This window comes from Scomber japonicus, chromosome 10 (genome assembly GCF_027409825.1).
Source record: "Scomber japonicus isolate fScoJap1 chromosome 10, fScoJap1.pri, whole genome shotgun sequence".
NCBI lineage: Eukaryota > Metazoa > Chordata > Actinopteri > Scombriformes > Scombridae > Scomber > Scomber japonicus.
The window spans coordinates 26,856,514-26,869,782 of record NC_070587.1 but is presented as its reverse complement, the minus strand read 5'-3'; the positions used below and the strand labels follow the sequence as shown (position 1 = coordinate 26,869,782).

Sequence of the window (13,269 nt, the reverse complement as noted above, 5' to 3'; positions counted from 1 at the left end):
TTCAGCTCAGGTTTCTATTGAAATCAAATCAAATCATGTTGTTTCTTATCAGCCTGTTGAAGAATGTAAAAAAAACCCAAAAGTGAAACATTGAGATTCTAGAGAGGTTAACGTGGGAGTGCCTTCACCAAATACAGAGCTGAAAATATCACAGAACACAGGTGAGCCACACTGTTGACCCACTCTGAGTAGGCAAGCAGCAAACTGCACTAAATGTGGTCAATCTTGGCTTCCAAATTGCACTGTGCCTCTGAACTGGCAACAGTACACCCACTACAGCTCATGTCCTATTACTGCAGTCACTAAGATACCAAGCTGGTGCAATCAAAAAAGAAACTTTAATGCACCCCCACAAAATCTTCACCTTTTTTCCATGTGTTGGAAAAATGGAGCCCTGTAGCTGTGTTCATCATTCAGGTTTTCTTAACATGTTACTCCCCAGCTCAGCACCAGAGATGTGTGTGCAACCAGGTATGTGCGATCAAATCCAGTCTGACCTTGTGATCTAACGTAGTGGTTTGGACCCTCCAAGTAGTTGCAAGAAACGTATGGGATTACAAGATGTCCTTCATCCATTTTGTGTGGCATATTGAGATCTGGGCTGCGATGGAAACTCCTTAGCCACCTCCATGAGCTGTTCCTGAGTGATCATTAGGTGTTTCCCGGTAACATTGGATATGTAATGTCTCCAGCAAATGCTGAGTCCACTCCATGGGCGCCATCTTTTTGGATTCCCAGAATTCATCTTTATCTTTATCAGATGCAGTACAGTTTCTCTGAATGTGATTCTTCTAGCAAAAGAATAGCTGTTTTACTCCAAATTCCCATCAGATGTCTGAGCTCTTCACTCTGTTTATATGGGTGAGCCCAGACCACCTGGAAGAATCTCATTTCAACTATTTGTATCCATAATATTGTTCTTTTGGGTATACCGAATACATCTACTAAGCTTTGCTCCCTCTTCCACACAATAGACTGGTACAATGCTCACATCAAACCAGTCTATCTGTCAATCTCACACTTCGAAAGCATTAATCATACAAGAATGTTAATGGATATAGATGGATGGATAGAGAGCGAGACGGAGGAGGAGAGAGGAGCTCAGTGCATCATGGGAGTCCCCCGGCAGTCTAAGCCTATAGCAGCATAAACTATAAGCTTTATCAAAAAGGAAAGTTTTAAGCCTACTCTTAAAGGTAGAGAGTGTGTCTGCTCCCTGGACCCAATCTGGAAGATGGTATTTGGGGTCGAACACAATAACTTCAGTTTTTTCTGAGTTTAGTAGCAGGAAGTTGGAGGTCATCCAGGCCTTTATGTCCTTAAGGCATGTTTGTAGTTTGGTTAACTGGTTGCTGTCACCTGGCTTTATTGATAGATATAATTGAGTATCATCTGCATAACAATTAACATTTATTGAGTGTTTCCGAATAATGTTTCCTGAAGGAAGCATATATAATTCTCTTCACCCACACCCAAAAAACAATTTACCAAAAAGAAAAAAAAATCATATCAACATCTGCTCACCATGCCAACAAAGTCTGTTGTCTGTTTTAGCCACCGTTTGTTTTCATTGAGCCACTTCCTTATCTGGAGTTGGTGGTCTTTGCACTGTAAAATAAAAGCACAGATAAGGCCAACTGTTTATTGTATGACATATTTATCTAGTGTTATGGTTGCTCTCAATCAATGAAATCCCACACTGCATGATGATGAATGTTGTGGAGCAACATTTTAATGAGGTCTGGGTCAGTATATACCCAACTTAGAAATATTAAAACCCTTTTGGAAGTTCATCTATTGTTCATCTATTTTCCATTTTGAAAATCCCTTGCTGTCCATACATCAACCTGTGCTTTATATTGTACAGAAGACTTGTATAAAACGTTCTTGGCAAAAAAATAAAATAAAATTGGTCTTCATCTCATTATTGCTGAGGTAAGATAGATATATTCATTTTAAAAAAGACCAGATCACTCTTTCATTTTTGGAACCTTATTATATAGAGAATTCTAATGACCATGTGAAGATAGCAGGCCAGGAATGCATGCTACCTTCTAAGATCAATCAACAAACAAAATGTGACCTGCTGACCCCTGCAGCTGAGAGTAGAACAAGTAGATGATAGCCTCGGACCATAAAGAAACAGGCAGACATAGTCATAAAGGAGAGTTAATGTATATAGGCTGTTTGTGCCTAATGATGAAGAATGCAATGGGAGAGTGCAAACTGTGGCTGACTGCTTGGCACTACAAAACTGCCTGTTAACAATGAGCAGGGGAACAATAGAAAAATGAGCTCCGGGGACCTTCTAAAACACAGCTTCTGAAAAGACTTAGACTGGGATTATAATAAATGACCTACAGTACTGACCACATTAATTCTCCTGATTGGAGGCAGAAGCATGCACTGTTCTGTGGTCCAGCTGGCAGGTCAACAAGAGCTGTTGATTTCAGTTTGGCTTCATTTAGCCACGATGCAGAACAAACAGTACAGCCAGAGACAGACTCTAAGCCCTCTATACATGATTAATAAGTAGCAGTAATAAAATACATTACCAGTCAAAAGTGTGTCAAAACTTTTGACTGTAATTTAAGCTCAAACTGAGCTTTCAGCCACATCTGTCTTCATTTAGCCAGGTGAACGTCCTCAGGGGTCGTCACTTGACATGAATTGACATAAAATTATTTTTAAGTGGATGGACTTCCACACCTGGGTGAAAGGACTACACCGGAGCTAGCACCACCTAATCAGTGAAGCTGACATTATATAGTACATATATTGATTGATTTACTGATTGACAGGAAAAATAAATCAGTGTCTATTCTGACAACATATTAATCAATGAAGCTGTTTTTCTAGCAAAAATAAACATTCTCTGTAGTAAGGATTTGATGTATTTTTGTCTCGTGAAATTGAAATCAATATTTTGGGGTATTATGAACATGTCACTTTGTTGGCATGTTGAAATGTTAAAATCAAGTAATGAAGACCATGAAATGCTGTTGAAACTCTTAAAGCTGTTAAGTGGACCTTTGAGCTCAGATTAATATGTTACACATAAGAATACACTGTGCTTCTAGATATCAGACCACTAACATATGGCACTTGGCATAATTACCAAAGTAAATGATGCTGAAAAGGTTTGATTAGGCCCTAGGGTAACCATCAGTCTTCGGTGTGACACCCTCTGGCCTCTAGTTTCACAGCAGTCTTCTGTATGATGGTGTGATCTGATGGAAAGAGTGCTGGCAAAACCAGCAGAAAGAGACTGAAAAGGTGGGGGAAATTAAAATAATGAGCTGCGTGGGCTGTCTCTCAACCAGCCAAATCAGCTATAGACCTGTCACAGTTTAACAGAACAGAAATCTGAATCTTTCATCTTTCACCATTTCCGTGTGCATCCAAATTAAATATTTTCTTAATGTGAAATGTATTGATTATATTTATTATATTCTCTATCATGCAAAGGGACAGATATGTATGTATTATTCAGCAGAACAGCATGAAAACTGCAGGTGAGAAACATTATAAGTAAATATGAAGCTTTCACAAAAAATCCTTGCACCTTCCTGCTGGGAAGGTAGAATGTAACCAACATGAAACACTCACAACACAATGTATTTATTTATTTGATTTGCATTATTAACGTCATCGTCATCACCATCACCATCACCATCTTCAGTTATCAATAATGTCATCATAAGGCCAGGCTCACACCGGATGCGGAAGCGCAGCGATTAGCTGCGAAACGCCGAGGAGCAGAGCCAGTTTCCTTTCGGCGCCCATGTTAACCAATGGTGTCGTTCACATAGGAAGCGCCATGGCACTCTGCCCCGCTGCCGGCTCGCGCTGTGCAGCGATCGTTTCGGTGTCTGGACTATTTTCTCCGTGTGCTGTGACCGAATGTGTCAAGCCGGGCAGGAAGTCAAACAAAGCAACAACGAGAGAATCCGGTTTTCTAAATAAAGCATTTCAAAATAAAACTATTTTACAATAATTAAACACCCCGTTTGACGAATGCGATGTGTGTGTGTGTGTGTGTGTGTGTGTGTGTGTGTGTGTGTGTGTGTGTGTTTGTGTCTAATCAGAGCACGAGATGAACACACAGGCACGCGTGTGCACACACACACACACAAAAGAGAGAGAGGGACACAGAGTGGGCTGGTCGTACACACACAAACAGAGACAGTGAGAAAAAACAGTTCCAAGTGTGACAGCAGAGGAGCTGAGGAGCAGAGCTGCTTGCCGACCGGCGTGGAGAAATACGCTTCTGGTGTGAACTGAAGGGCTGTGGCACACGCAAGAATTTCCAAACACGACGCTTCCGCGTCTGGTGTGAACCTGGCGTTAGACAGTTGCTGGCCAATCTCATGATTGATACTGATTATGGCAGGACCACTGAGGAAACTTGATTATGTAACCCCTGCAATGCCTGTTTTATTTATCTTTTTAAATACCCTCTTCAGGTGAAACGCAACACTTTGCCAGAAGGCCTATACAAAACCCTCATATCTGTACAGTATTTCAGTGGATAAACATTCTACAAAAATGGTAAATGGACTGTACTTATATAGTCTTTTTGACCACTCAAAGCTCTTTTACACTACATGTCTCATTCACCCATTCACACACATTCATACACTGATGACAGGAGCTACCACACAGGGTACCAACCTGCTCATCAGGAGGAAACTAACCATTCATACACATTCATACACTGTTGGCACATCCATTGGGAACAATTTGTGTTAAGTATCTTGCCCAAGGACACATCAACATGTGGACTGGCCAGGAATTGAACCACCAATCTTTGGGTAGTCTACAGTATAACAACAGGGCTGTTATTTTAGGTCAGATCTGCTGTCCCCAAGATAGTTTTACATATTATTATTAATGTTTTACAGTTTTTAATATCGACAGTTTTCACTCACTCCACACTCTTCTCTACACTTGCTTTCATCAACTTTTTATCTCACTGTGTAGTGTGTAGTGTGGGGAAGGGCAGGACTTAATATAATTCATCAACAGGAACTTTGGCTACAGTTTCTAACCAATGTTAAACTTATGGAAATGAAATCAGTCTGACCTGCAGATATAGTAGTTAGAATGGCCCCACTTAGAGAGGTGTTGGGGCTTTGGGAGTGCACTGCAATGTCTTTATGGGAGATTTTAGGTTTAATTGTCATTGTCATAATTGGCAAAATGTACTAACGTGAGTGGTCATCAGGGGGTTTTCACCCAAATTTCTTGGGGATGCCTGCAAGAAACAGAAGTAGAGGGGAGGCATTAAAGTTAGTCAGTTTTGTAAGTTATACAGCAATCTGTCTAAAGTTTGGTATTATTAGCTATTATTAGCTAACACTAGCAACCATTAGATAGTGGTTATACCAAACCAAGGGAGGATGTAGCTGTAAACCCCAGAGCATAGTGAACTGAGCAAGGGTGTGTTTTATTGCTTAAGAATTCAACATAATCTTTTACAAAAGGAAGAATGTTATTTCTACTCAGAGAACTTACAGTCTGGCTTTAAGGCACATTTTCCACTAATGCAGTGCAATCATGAAGAGCAGAAAGCATCTCGGAAGTGAGACCATTTTCTCTTTCAGCATTCACAAACTACTAGCTAAGTTTATCATCTGAGAGGCTTTGAAAAAAACAAACAAAAAAAAACAAATCGAAAATATTGTAAGAAACCATTTAATCACAAAATAACTTCCCTTGCATTAACATGTGGGCCTACTGCACCTGCTGATGGAATCAAACAGTTGGAGGGGTTATCATATAAATGTGTCACTATTTATCACCTGCAGATGATCCTTTTGCATTCTAATATGTTACCATTAGCAAACATTTGGTTGAATATCTATGCAGGTGAATTCATACTGTGGGTTTGTGTGCGTGTGCAGATTCTCGGGGGAAGTGGGCAGGGTTAGGGTGATCCTTGCTTGAATAAACGTTCCTGTCTCTTCTCATTATGTCTGCACTGTAAACACAATGAAACAGCACATCAGCACCAACGGAGCAGTGAAGAGCTCAACCTGTGCTATGAGTGTGTCTGTCTGATGGTGTGTTTAAAAGATTGACAAACCACACACAGAAGCATAATACGTCTTCAGCCACATATAGTACATGTAGTCTTAAATTATGCTACTTGTAAAGACTTGTTATTTTTGTCTTTACCCTGAAACCAAACCTAATCTTAAATTGTAGAAGACTATCCTTTACTGCAGTAAAGGTACCAATACAACCAAGTTAAATACTCCATTATAAATAAATTCTGCTTGAAACTTACTTAATATGTACTAACTTTCCAAATTTACTAAATTTAGTAGTAAATTTAATAAAGAAGCAGGAGGCACATTCCTACCACTGGGTCTCGTCCCTAACCCTAACCCTAATCATAACCCTAATCGAGAATCATACCCCTAGACCAACGAGCCACTAAAAACATGACCTCTGGGATTCCCCCCTCCAGTGAATGCTATTCCCGTCTGCATCTAGCTTGACCGCATTATTCGACCTGTGGGTTTTATGTCTTCCATGTTGGATCTGGCTTTGTAATTATTGTCTGGAATTCTAAAAAATGTGCAGCACGTCCATGGTCCACAAATTTTCAACAACTCTGCCTTACAAGATCCTGAGGCGTTCTGAGAAGAGACTGGATGAGCAACCTTTCCGTCAACATGTAAGTGAAGTGGTTTAGCTTTCAACTACTTTACAGGATTCCTTAGCTTCACAACAGTTCCAAAGTTAGTCAGACAACTGTATAGAAGCAACCACGTTCCTGCACTGAGGGGCTCGTGCGGGATTTGAACCCGGGACCTCTCGCACCCGAAGCAAGAATCATACCCCTAGACCAACGAGCGATGAAAAACAAGACATTTGGTATTTCCCACTCCAATAAATGCTATTCTTGTCTGCATCTAGCTTGACCGCATTACTAGACTTGTGGGTTTTATTTCTTCCGTGTTGGATCTGGCTTTGCAATTATTGTCTGGAATTTAAAAAATGTGCAGCTCATCCATGGTCCACAAATTTTGGACAACTCTGCCTTATGACATTTGGAGGCGTTGTTAGAAGAGACTGGATAAGCAACCTTTCCGTCAACATGTAAGTGAAGTGGTTTAGCTTTCAACTACTTTACAGGATTGTTTAGCTTCACAACAGTTCCAAAGTTAGTCAGATAACTGAATAGAAGCAACCACGTTCGTGCACTGAGGGCTCGTCCGGGATTTGAACCAGGGACCTCTCGCACCCGAAGCGAGAATCATACCCCTAAACCAACGAGCCATGAAAAACAAGACATTTGGTATTTCCCACTCCAATAAATGCTATTCCTGTCTGCATCTAGCTTGACCGCATTACTCGACCTGTGGGTTTTATGTCTTTCGGTTGGATCTGGCTTTGCAATTATTGTCTGGAATTCCAAAAAATGTGGAGCTCATCCATGGTCCACAAATTTTGGTCACCTCTGCCTTATGTGTTGTGAGAAGAGACTGGATCAGCAGTCTCTTCTCACTTTCAACTACTTTACAGGATTCCTTAGCTTCACTACAGTTCCAAAGTTAGTCAGACAACTGAATAGAAGCAACCACGTTCCTGCACTGAGGGGCTCGTCCGGGATTTGAACCCGGGACCTCTCGCACCCGAAGCGAGAATCATACCCCTAGACCAACGAGCCATGAAAAGCAAGACATTTGGTATTTCCCACTCCAATAAATGCTATTCCTGTCTGCATCTAGCTTGACTGCATTACTCGACCTGTGGGTTTTATGTCTTCCGGTTGGATCTGGCTTTGCAATTATTGTCTGGAATTCCAAAAAATGTGGAGCTTATCCATGGTCCACAATTTTGGTCACCTCTGCCTTATGTGTTGTGAGAAGAGACTGGATCAGCAACCTTTCTGTCAACATGTAAGTGGAGTGGTTGAACTTTCAACTACTTTACAGGATTCCTTAGCTTCACAACAGTTCCAAAGTTAGTCAGACAACTGAATAGAAGCAACCACATTCCTGCACTGAGGGGCTCGTCCGGGATTTGAACCCGGGACCTCTCGCACCCGAAACGAGATTGTCTGCATCTAGCTTGACCGCATTACTAGACTTGTGGGTTTTAGTTCTTCCGTGTTGGATCTGGCTTTGCAATTATTGTCTGGAATTTAAAAAATGTGCAGCTCATCCATGGTCCACAAATTTTGGACAACTCCGCCTCATGACATTTGGAGGCGTTGTTAGAAGAGACTGGATAAGCAACCTTTCCGTCAACATGTAAGTGAAGTGGTTTAGCTTTCAACTACTTTACAGGATTGTTTAGCTTCACAACAGTTCCAAAGTTAGTCAGACAATTGAACAGAAGCAACCAAGTTCCTGCACTGAGGGCTCGTCCGGGATTTGAACCCGGGACCTCTCGCACCCGAAGCGAGAATCATACCCCTAGACCAACGAGCCATGAAAAACAAGACATTTGGTATTTCCCACTCCAATAAATGCTATTCTTGTCTGCATCTAGCTTGACCGCATTACTAGACCTGTGGGTTTTATTTCTTCCGTGTTGGATCTGGCTTTGCAATTATTGTCTGGAATTCCAAAAAATGTGGATACCCCTAGACCAACGAGCCATGAAAAACAAGACATTTGGTATTTCCCACTCCAATAAATGCTATTCCTGTCTGCATCTAGCTTGACTGCATTACTCGACCTGTGGGTTTTATGTCTTTCGGTTGGATCTGGCTTTGCAATTATTGTCTGGAATTCCAAAAAATGTGGAGCTCATCCATGGTCCACAAATTTTGGTCACCTCTGCCTTATGTGTTGTGAAAAGAGACCGGATAAGCAACCTTTCTGTCAACATGTAAGTGGAGTGGTTGAACTTTCAACTACTTTACAGGATTCCTTAGCTTCACTACAGTTCCAAAGTTAGTCAGACAACTGAATAGAAGCAACCACGTTCCTGCACTGAGGGGCTCGTCCGGGATTTGAACCCGGGACCTCTCGCACCCGAAGCGAGATTGTCTGCATCTAGCTTGACCGCATTACTAGACTTGTGGGTTTTAGTTCTTCCGTGTTGGATCTGGCTTTGCAATTATTGTCTGGAATTTAAAAAATGTGCAGCTCATCCATGGTCCACAAATTTTGGACAACTCCGCCTTATGACATTTGGAGGCGTTAGAAGAGACTGGATAAGGAACCTTTCCGTCAACATGTAAGTGAAGTGGTTTAGCTTTCAACTACTTTACAGGATTCCTTAGCTTCACTACAGTTCCAAAGTTAGTCAGACAACTGAATAGAAGCAACCACGTTCCTGCACTGAGGGGCTCGTCCGGGATTTGAACCCGGGACCTCTCGCACCCGAAGCGAGAATCATACCCCTAGACCAACGAGCCATGAAAAACAAGACATTTGGTATTTCCCACTCCAATAAATGCTATTCTTGTCTGCATCTAGCTTGACCGCATTACTAGACCTGTGGGTTTTATTTCTTCCGTGTTGGATCTGGCTTTGCAATTATTGTCTGGAATTCCAAAAAATGTGGATACCCCTAGACCAACGAGCCATGAAAAACAAGACATTTGGTATTTCCCACTCCAATAAATGCTATTCCTGTCTGCATCTAGCTTGACTGCATTACTCGACCTGTGGGTTTTATGTCTTCCGGTTGGATATGGCTTTGCAATTATTGTCTGGAATTCCAAAAAATGTGGAGCTTATCCATGGTCCACAAATTTTGGTCACCTCTGCCTTATGTGTTGTGAGAAGAGACTGGATCAGCAACCTTTCTGTCAACATGTAAGTGGAGTGGTTGAACTTTCAACTACTTTACAGGATTGTTTAGCTTCACAACAGTTCCAAAGTTAGTCAGACAATTGAACAGAAGCAACCACGTTCCTGCACTGAGGGCTCGTCCGGGATTTGAACCCGGGACCTCTCGCACCCGAAGCGAGAATCATACCCCTAGACCAACGAGCCATGAAAAACAAGACATTTGGTATTTCCCACTCCAATAAATGCTATTCCTGTCTGCATCTAGCTTGACTGCATTACTCGACCTGTGGGTTTTATGTCTTCCGGTTGGATCTGGCTTTGCAATTATTGTCTGGAATTCCAAAAAATGTGGAGCTTATCCATGGTCCACAAATTTTGGTCACCTCTGCCTTATGTGTTGTGAGAAGAGACTGGATCAGCAACCTTTCTGTCAACATGTAAGTGGAGTGGTTGAAGTTTCAACTACTTTACAGGATTCCTTAGCTTCACAACAGTTCCAAAGTTAGTCAGACAACTGAATAGAAGCAACCACATTCCTGCACTGAGGGGCTCGTCCAGGATTTGAACCCGGGACCTCTCGCACCCGAAGCGAGATTGTCTGCATCTAGCTTGACCGCATTACTAGACTTGTGGGTTTTAGTTCTTCCGTGTTGGATCTGGCTTTGCAATTATTGTCTGGAATTTAAAAAATGTGCAGCTCATCCATGGTCCACAAATTTTGGACAACTCCGCCTTATGACATTTGGAGGCGTTGTTAGAAGAGACTGGATAAGCAACCTTTCCGTCAACATGTAAGTGAAGTGGTTTAGCTTTCAACTACTTTACAGGATTGTTTAGCTTCACAACAGTTCCAAAGTTAGTCAGACAATTGAACAGAAGCAACCAAGTTCCTGCACTGAGGGCTCGTCCGGGATTTGAACCCGGGACCTCTCGCACCCGAAGCGAGAATCATACCCCTAGACCAACGAGCCATGAAAAACAAGACATTTGGTATTTCCCACTCCAATAAATGCTATTCTTGTCTGCATCTAGCTTGACCGCATTACTAGACCTGTGGGTTTTATTTCTTCCGTGTTGGATCTGGCTTTGCAATTATTGTCTGGAATTCCAAAAAATGTGGATACCCCTAGACCAACGAGCCATGAAAAACAAGACATTTGGTATTTCCCACTCCAATAAATGCTATTCCTGTCTGCATCTAGCTTGACTGCATTACTCGACCTGTGGGTTTTATGTCTTCCGGTTGGATATGGCTTTGCAATTATTGTCTGGAAATCCAAAAAATGTGGAGCTTATCCATGGTCCACAAATTTTGGTCACCTCTGCCTTATGTGTTGTGAGAAGAGACTGGATCAGCAACCTTTCTGTCAACATGTAAGTGGAGTGGTTGAACTTTCAACTACTTTACAGGATTCCTTAGCTTCACAACAGTTCCAAAGTTAGTCAGACAACTGAATAGAAGCAACCACATTCCTGCACTGAGGGGCTCGTCCGGGATTTGAACCCGGGACCTCTCGCACCCGAAGCGAGATTGTCTGCATCTAGCTTGACCGCATTACTAGACTTGTGGGTTTTAGTTCTTCCGTGTTGGATCTGGCTTTGCAATTATTGTCTGGAATTTAAAAAATGTGCAGCTCATCCATGGTCCACAAATTTTGGACAACTCCGCCTTATGACATTTGGAGGCGTTGTTAGAAGAGACTGGATAAGCAACCTTTCCGTCAACATGTAAGTGAAGTGGTTTAGCTTTCAACTACTTTACAGGATTGTTTAGCTTCACAACAGTTCCAAAGTTAGTCAGACAATTGAACAGAAGCAACCAAGTTCCTGCACTGAGGGCTCGTCCGGGATTTGAACCCGGGACCTCTCGCACCCGAAGCGAGAATCATACCCCTAGACCAACGAGCCATGAAAAACAAGACATTTGGTATTTCCCACTCCAATAAATGCTATTCTTGTCTGCATCTAGCTTGACCGCATTACTAGACCTGTGGGTTTTATTTCTTCCGTGTTGGATCTGGCTTTGCAATTATTGTCTGGAATTCCAAAAAATGTGGATACCCCTAGACCAACGAGCCATGAAAAACAAGACATTTGGTATTTCCCACTCCAATAAATGCTATTCCTGTCTGCATCTAGCTTGACTGCATTACTCGACCTGTGGGTTTTATGTCTTTCGGTTGGATCTGGCTTTGCAATTATTGTCTGGAATTCCAAAAAATGTGGAGCTCATCCATGGTCCACAAATTTTGGTCACCTCTGCCTTATGTGTTGTGAAAAGAGACCGGATAAGCAACCTTTCTGTCAACATGTAAGTGGAGTGGTTGAACTTTCAACTACTTTACAGGATTCCTTAGCTTCACTACAGTTCCAAAGTTAGTCAGACAACTGAATAGAAGCAACCACGTTCCTGCACTGAGGGGCTCGTCCGGGATTTGAACCCGGGACCTCTCGCACCCGAAGCTAGAATCATACCCCTAGACCAACGAGCCATGAAAAAACAGACATGTGGGATTTCCCCCTCCAATAAATGCTATTCCTGTCTACATCTAGCTTGACCGCATTACTCGACCTGTGGGTTTTATGTCTTCCGTGTTGGATCTGGCTTTGCAATTATTGTCTGGAATTCCAAAAAATGTGGAGCTCATCCATGGTCCACAACTTTTCGACACCTCTGCCTTATGTGTTGTGAGAAGAGACTGGATCAGCAACCTTTCTGTCAAGATGTAAGTGGAGTGGTTGAACTTTCAACTACTTTACAGGATTCCTTAGCTTCACAACAGTTCCAAAGTTAGTCAGACAACTGAATAGAAGCAACCACGTTCCTGCACTGAGGGGCTCGTCCGGGATTTGAACCCGGGACCTCTCGCACCCGAAGCGAGAATCATACCCCTAGACCAACGAGCCATGAAAAACAAGACATTTGGTATTTCCCAGTCCAATAAATGCTATTCCTGTCTGCATCTAGCTTGACTGCATTACTCGACCTGTGGGTTTTATGTCTTTGCAATTATTGTCTGGAATTCCAAAAAATGTGGAGCTCATCCGTGGTCCACAAATTTTGGTCACCTCTGCCTTATGTGTTGTGAGAAGAGACTGGTGTGATTAAGCCTGATTCATGTTTCAGAGAGCAGAGAGAGTATATTTTTTAGCTTTTACATCACTCATTGTTGGAGAAAAAACATCTACTATCACACAATATCATGTCCTATTTGACCTAATACATGAAAATATAACATAGCAATAATGACTGAAATGAATTTTATTGAAAGTGAAAATGACAAGAACTTTATGGAATTGTGGAGTTTATTGTATAACCATTAGAGCCATCAGTCTTCACTGCTGCATCATAAAAATAAATCATCATAACTATTATCTTATTAAAACTATTAACTGTTCATTTAACTAAAAGACATGTCAATACATACGGCTCAAATTTGACCCTGAACAGCTTCAATGGACAAACATTTGTAGCACCTATACAAAAGTATAACATTTTAAAATATTT

General features: G+C 41.8%; 1 long non-coding RNA gene and 9 other non-coding genes across 10 annotated transcripts in view; 1 reads left to right on the top strand and 9 right to left on the bottom strand.

Moving 5' to 3' along the window:
• The window catches only part of LOC128366282 (uncharacterized), a 299,888-nt gene that overhangs the window by 199,128 nt on the left and 87,491 nt on the right, over positions 1-13,269 (top strand). The window lies entirely within an intron of this gene.
• trnap-cgg (transfer RNA proline (anticodon CGG)) lies at positions 7,219-7,290 on the bottom strand. Its single transcript has one exon. It is a non-coding gene; the product is annotated as a tRNA-Pro (tRNA).
• trnap-cgg (transfer RNA proline (anticodon CGG)) lies at positions 7,610-7,681 on the bottom strand. The gene has a single exon. It is a non-coding gene; the product is annotated as a tRNA-Pro (tRNA).
• trnap-cgg (transfer RNA proline (anticodon CGG)) lies at positions 8,376-8,447 on the bottom strand. The gene has a single exon. It is a non-coding gene; the product is annotated as a tRNA-Pro (tRNA).
• On the bottom strand, positions 9,311-9,382 carry trnap-cgg (transfer RNA proline (anticodon CGG)). Its single transcript has one exon. It is a non-coding gene; the product is annotated as a tRNA-Pro (tRNA).
• trnap-cgg (transfer RNA proline (anticodon CGG)) lies at positions 9,894-9,965 on the bottom strand. Its single transcript has one exon. It is a non-coding gene; the product is annotated as a tRNA-Pro (tRNA).
• trnap-cgg (transfer RNA proline (anticodon CGG)) lies at positions 10,661-10,732 on the bottom strand. Its single transcript has one exon. It is a non-coding gene; the product is annotated as a tRNA-Pro (tRNA).
• On the bottom strand, positions 11,598-11,669 carry trnap-cgg (transfer RNA proline (anticodon CGG)). The gene has a single exon. It is a non-coding gene; the product is annotated as a tRNA-Pro (tRNA).
• Positions 12,182-12,253, bottom strand: trnap-cgg (transfer RNA proline (anticodon CGG)). The gene has a single exon. It is a non-coding gene; the product is annotated as a tRNA-Pro (tRNA).
• trnap-cgg (transfer RNA proline (anticodon CGG)) lies at positions 12,597-12,668 on the bottom strand. Its single transcript has one exon. It is a non-coding gene; the product is annotated as a tRNA-Pro (tRNA).